Genomic DNA, 6821 nt, shown 5'->3' on the forward strand with positions numbered 1-6821 from the left:
TTTACAAGCCCTTTGTGCCACCCCTGCATTCTTTTTTTGGGGGATGCAGCAGTGGTGCTAGCAGTGCACTACACTACTCCATATTTACAAACTGAGGCACTGGACCCAATGCGTCAGTTTATAAAGCCCTGCATCACCTTATACCTGTGCCATGTATAATGTACGCAGGGTAGGCATTCCCTCAGGAAAGGCCACGCAGAACTGACGCAGTGAAATTTACAACATTTCACTGTCATTCCGTGACTTCACTGCGGCAACATTTTACTGCCTGCTCAGTGCATGCATAAAATTGACGCACAACTTTTTCCTTTGGGAGACTCCTCACATTGCTAGAGTTGCATCAGTTTAACAATGCTACTCCAGCAATGAGTGAGTTTAGTGCCAACAGATGCGTCAGAATTTCTGATGTGAAAATGTGCGCCATGGAGTTCTGTAAATACAGCACATCCATGGCGTCAATTAGGGGTTGTGCGGGAAGTGCAAGCAATCTGACGCATCAATGGCAATGCATGAGATTCTTGTAAATGAGGCCCGTAGTCTCCCAAATTCTTTTAAAGGTATCATGGACAGCAGACAATGTGTCCGTGGGTTTAATAGATCTATTTCACTGATGCCTGGGGAAGAAGGACAAATGCAACTACTTTAGACAAACTTATATATGTATGGTTTGTGTGATTTTATGCACTATCACTAACAAATGATTATTATCCATAATTAAGCAAAGGTGTTATTGCTCATTAGATATTGAGCTGAATCAGTTTTCAGATGAGATACTTTGCGGTGGACACTTCTATATAATTTACAATCTACCAGTTTATTGCCATAATGGTTGTGATGATTGATAATTTTCTAATACATACCGTAAAACCTCAATGGTACATGTGCATGAATCATGCAGTGCAGTATGTACTTAGTCGACCAGAGCACTTACGAATGTGCTTGCATGAACTGCAGCACAAAAATGCCTTGAAGGTGGCTGCTGTAGCTCAGTCGCTGTTTGTGTGGTGATTGTTTTGGCAGTAGTCACTTGGGTGTCATTGGGGGAACGGTGGGAGGCTTGAGCACAAGTGAAGCCATAGGAGAGTCTGGTATGCAAATGCCCTGCAGCACACAGTAGGGCACAGATGGGAGGCAGACACTCTGACACCTCATCATTGATGCAACAACGTCATCGAAATAACTTGAAAACTGATGTTACCTCTTCATTCCTCTTGGCCCTGCTCTTCCTTGCTCTGTCCTTATCCTGCCTGTGCGAGGTAGGTGCATTGTCTTAGTCATCTAAGTCATTCTTTGTGATCACTTCCTGGGGCCATTTCCAAATAGGAGTTTAGCAGACAATGCTATTTTCTTCAACAACCACGTGGGTGTGACATGCTGCAGTGTTTTTTAAGCTTTGTTGGGGGAACTCAATATGGATTTGATGGAGCAAAATCTGTGCACCTTGACACGCCTTGTCTTGCAATCTTCACATGTGAGTCTGCACTACCTCGGTTTTATGGGATTATGGTGGAGAGATAGGGAGGGTTGAGAATCCACCTGTCAATGGTATGACACCTGTCATCTGTTTGGGCAGAAGACAATTGGTAGCTGTTGGCAGGTGAACTATTAGTAGGGATAAGTACAAACCTACCACTAGCAATAAGGTCACCAACCCAATGTTAGTTCCAGTCAAGGTCTAAAAACATTAGCCCCTGGCTCAAGCCCTGTTAGCTTGGCAACACGCAGGCAGGCTTAACTTAGAAGACAGGAATGTCAAGCATTTAAATACACCAATAAAGTAAATAAGTAAGACACAACACACAATAAAAATCCCACACTAATTTCTAAACATAGGAAATATTTGTTGCTTTAAAATGACACCAAAACGACAAAAAACAATTGAGGGAACCAGAGATATGAATCTTTAAAGATTTAATAAAAAAATTTACTTTCTCGTGCTTGGAAATCAATCACGCTAAACGGGGACATCTGGTCTCACTAGACCGGGACCAAGTCACAATTTGAGGCTGACCGTAATGGAGCCCTGCACGGATACACTGAGCGGCAGGCCTCGGTCAAAATTATACCTTCAGACTTAGTCATTTTTCAGGAGCTTTATATCATCTCGGCGGGTGATGCTCCTCTTTAGGCCGGGATTTGAAGCAATATCATTGGCTTGAGTTTCTGCAAAGCACTGGTCAAATCCTGGAAGTGTTGTCATAGGGGGAAAGCTCCAGAGCTACAACAGGACAAACTCTAAATTCAGGCCGGCTCGCGGCTCGGCAGGGGATGCCGCTTGACTCTCGTCAACAGGTCAGTCACCTTATAGAGCTTTTTCACAAAAGTTCTCCAAACTTCTGGACATCCTTCCAGGCGTTCTCTTTTATATCTCAAAGTGTCCAAAACACAAATCCAAGGGTTTAGCAAGTCTGAAATGATCCTTAGAAGCTTGAACTTCCATTACCACAATGCACTAGCCAAATCCTTAAAAGTCCACTCTAGGCTGGAGGCCTCTTGTGGTTTCTTGGTGCAAGAAAGCTCTGTTAACCTGTTGCTTTCAGGGAGTCCACTCCTTAGTTCTTTTAGAAGCAAGGCAAAGTCCTTAGGTCTGTTGTTCCAGTGTGCAACAGGAACAGTGCTTCAGAGTGCAGTCCTTTGGGTTGCAGACCAGGGTTCTAACCTGGCAGTCCTTCTTCTCCTTGCGGTTTCAGGCAGCAGATCTGAGTTGCAATGCAACTCACACATATTTATTCAATCATCTTGGGCGACAAACAAGGGGGCACCCTGTTAAGATCCACAGGAATGACTTGACAAGAAAGAGATAATCATCAAATGGGTTTATTTGATGCACACTGTTGACACGAAGACAAGAAAGCTCCCTCACTGACCTCCAGCCCTCATCGATCTCCGACGTCTTTACCCAACTCGCCCCCGAGACCCTCCATCATTCTCGATTGTAGAATTCTCCGCATGTGTCGCATGCTGAGAATTCCACAAACACTACACACCCCTGTCCAATGAGATGCAGGGTGCCACCCAAAGGCATGACAGCTTCCTCCAAAGTGTGGCATTTTCTTGTCCCACAAACCACTGCACTTTAAAATCCAATATGGATGATTTCCCTCCAGCAGAGTAAGACCTAGCTAAACCAACCCACTGGTGTGGCTCATTCCCATTAACACTCACCTCCAGATCCTCTGCAAATTCCTTTCCTCAGCCTGCCATCTGTCTGTGGGGTACAGGAAGACGGGGTAGGCCTGGCCGGCATTCCTAGCTGTCCTACTGTCTTTGAATCCCAGTTTGATTTATCCAGTTCCCCTCCTTGTCTGAACCCTGAAACTGCGCAGCTCCCTCTCTCAGATACCCTCTGCTCTATGCAGGTCACTTATCACCTCATCAAAGCAGCCTGGCTAATCCTGTTAAGGCTGACCAGTCAGGAGAGGCCACTAGAAGGCTAGATTTTGGTTTACAGAAAAGAAAGCCCTATAACTTCTCTTCTGTATTAGTTATGATAACTTCAACAGTGACAAGTTGTTGGACTTATCATTACCAAATTTTTGAGTCTTTGAATGACTCATTTAGCTCTTTCCTAGCAATATTTTATGCTTATATAAAATATTCCACTGTTAGCATATGGAGCTAATTATCTACAATGGGGAAAAACGAAATGGGCAGTTTCCCCTCACCAGGGCATATAAAACACCTTTTATAATGTCCTTGCTTATAGTTTTATGGCACCTCACCCCTGGGGCACCTAGGGGATACCTTAGGGATAACGTATATGTAAACATAAAGCAGATTATCACTTTGGAAGTACCTTTATTTTCAAAGTTGAATTTGCAAGTACTTTACTTTTTAAAGACAGTCTGAAACGCCGGGCTTCCTATAAAAGTTACTGTAGGCAACACAGCAGTGCACACTCCAGTACAGGAAATCTACTGGGCACCTAAACCTTCCTGCCCAGGGACTTATAGGTAGTTTGAATTCCCCTTGCCCTAATATTTACTATGGGTTTATAGGAATCTCATATTGCCAATTGTAATTGTACAACATTACTATATACTTTTTGATCAGAGCACTAGCCCTGGGCCTTGTTACTAGAGCCCAGGGCACAGTCAGGGGCAGTTAGCACCAGTATCAGTCAGAAAAAATAGGGGTGAACATGCTAAAAAGATGAATGCGAAGCAACATTAGACTGATGTGTAGTGCCAATGTAATGGGTACCTGTAAGAAGAAGCTAAACCTCTCCCAAACTGCTGCCACTTTTCTACTATTTACCCTGCAATTGCATGCGTACATTTGCTCCTTGTTAGAAACAGATGTGAGTGGGAGAAAAGTTTGAGCACAAATTGCAATACTTTGGGAAAATTCAAAATGATTTTTGTCACGTCATATTTGTGAATTGCGGTTCTGTGTTCACTCACTTTGTGTGACGACTACATAATATGACTTGGGCAAATTCTAGAAAGGTGACCCAATAAGATGAACGATGTACTGTATGTACTGGTCTTGTTTTTAAGTAGTGCTCCATACTGGTGCTAAGCTTATTTTTAAGCGGTCTTGAAGTTTATAAATAGTGAAACCGAGGGATAGGAATTTATTGTGGTTTGTCCAGGGCACCTAAGGTTGCTCAAAGAGGAAAACGCTGGGATTAAAGCCAACTTCTCAGACTACCAAAATCTGCTAACCATCAATGAGCATGGGAATTGATCAGAAGTAATGAAATGTGATTTAAAACTAGGTGCTACATTTCTCTGGGTGGCAGGTTTTTGTATGACCTGTTGATTTATGACTTGCTAGGGACAGAAGGGTGAAGAAGTCCTTCACTGCGGTAGCCATGCATGTGTGACAGGCATATGCTCCAATCCAAGACATGTCAACAGTCCATGAGGGACACAGTTTAGAAACAACCTCTCACGCACTGAAGACACATATTGATGTATGGCACTGTTCCTATTTTTCAGACTTTGGAGATACCAGAATGGTGCTTGAGACCCTGCACAATACCTCCAAAGGCTGGTCCGCCAAAAGACCATGGAATGCTATGGTAGATGATAGGCACCAGCATCCTAACCTCTAACATCCACCATTCCTACAACCTCCCTACCAGCCCATACCAGAGCCCACCGAATCTACAGTTCTAGAGTGCTGGAGATGGTGCAAATGGGACCAAGCCAGGCAGCTCCATATTTGAGGCCAAAAGCCCAGGAGGAAGAAGTTGACAGCCACTTTGAACTGGATTAATGGGCAATCTAGCATGCTCCTTGAGACGATGACTTGCTTCCTCTGAATGTTAGATGCATATTGTGTCTTTGTTATATACATTCACCACAAAACATGCTGCTTCAATGTGGATCTTCTCGAAGATTTTTCGAAGACCCTTTATAATACTCATGGACATGAAGCTTTATGGTAACTTAGATGGTTTCTGCCACTAGTCTTTCACCATAATGCCTATCCATCACAAGTAAGAGGTAGGAAAATGATAACATTTGATGGTTACTACATTTACAGACTGTTTATTATCTTATTATATTCTACAAAAGGCGATGTCATGGTCAGTCACTCACTGCAATAAATAATAAACATTCAGTAAATAATTATGCGAAGGTAGCACAACCCCATAGAATAGTTTGCAGGTTGATAAGTAACTTATAATGTAACACTGCACAGTTCAAAGAAATATATAAAGATATGATTTTATTTTATCAAAAGTAATTGTCTTGGTAAACACTTATTTTGCCTGGATCACTACAATTGATTTTTTTTTTTTATTCTTCAGTTTTGTTTTTCATGCTGTTTTGCCCAAAAGACCATACCAACCAATGTGAAAATTTCAAAATGAATCTACTGAGATATGTCATGTCATACCTTTTTCAGTCAGATTTAGCTCACAGGGTGTCTACCTCTCTTTTCCACTACATGGCTATGGAATTACATTATATTAGCCTTTTAAATTTCCTTTTGGAACAAAGCATGTGTAAGCTGGACAAATATTGTTGTTCTACCACTACATTATTAAAAGACTATGTGAATGCTTTTGATGTACTTTCTTATCCCATAAATAGTCGCAAAACTCATTTTAAGTAAGGAAATTTGCATCTTTATATATTACTTTGAACTGTACTTGCTTTGTTACATTATAAGTTACTCATCAAGCGTTATATTATTGTATGGAGTTGTGATACCTTGTTTTCATTAAACATAGTATCTGGAGCTGTGTTGTGAACATACATCTACTACAATTTATTAATCCTTCTGGTGGCAGGGGGTTTCCTAAGGTCTTAGCTCCCCATAAGCAAGTAAGATTAATTTCAATTTGCTGTTTTTTTTACCATGTCAAAATTGGGTTAATTTATCCTTTTGGTGGCAGAGGGGTTTCCTAAGGTCTTAGATCCCCACAATCAAGTAAGATTACTTTCAATTTGCTGTTTTTTGTACCATGTCAAAATTGGATTAATTTATCCTTCTGATGGCAGGGGGGTCTCCTAAGGTCTTAGCTCCCCGCAATCAAGTAAGATTACTTTCAATTTGCTGTTTATTGTACCACGTCAAAATTGGGTTAATTTATAACACTGTCACCTCATCCTAATTAGTTAAGCAAGTAATATCAACCTATCTCATGTTTTGATTTTCTCTTCATCTCCGAACTAGGATTTGTTGGTAGTTTGGTGAGATATCATACTCCATGCATGTTATCAAGGATCCTGTCCTCGTGTTTTCCAACAAGTGGTTTGAAAAACAGAAGGTCCCATGGATATCATAGTTTTCAATCTGCTTTTTATAGTCAAAGAGGTAGAGCTCAGGACCTATACTGAGATGAATAATCCCTACATTAAGTA

The sequence above is a fragment of the Pleurodeles waltl genome, chromosome 1_1, assembly GCF_031143425.1.
Source record: "Pleurodeles waltl isolate 20211129_DDA chromosome 1_1, aPleWal1.hap1.20221129, whole genome shotgun sequence".
Taxonomy (NCBI): Eukaryota; Metazoa; Chordata; class Amphibia; order Caudata; family Salamandridae; genus Pleurodeles; species Pleurodeles waltl.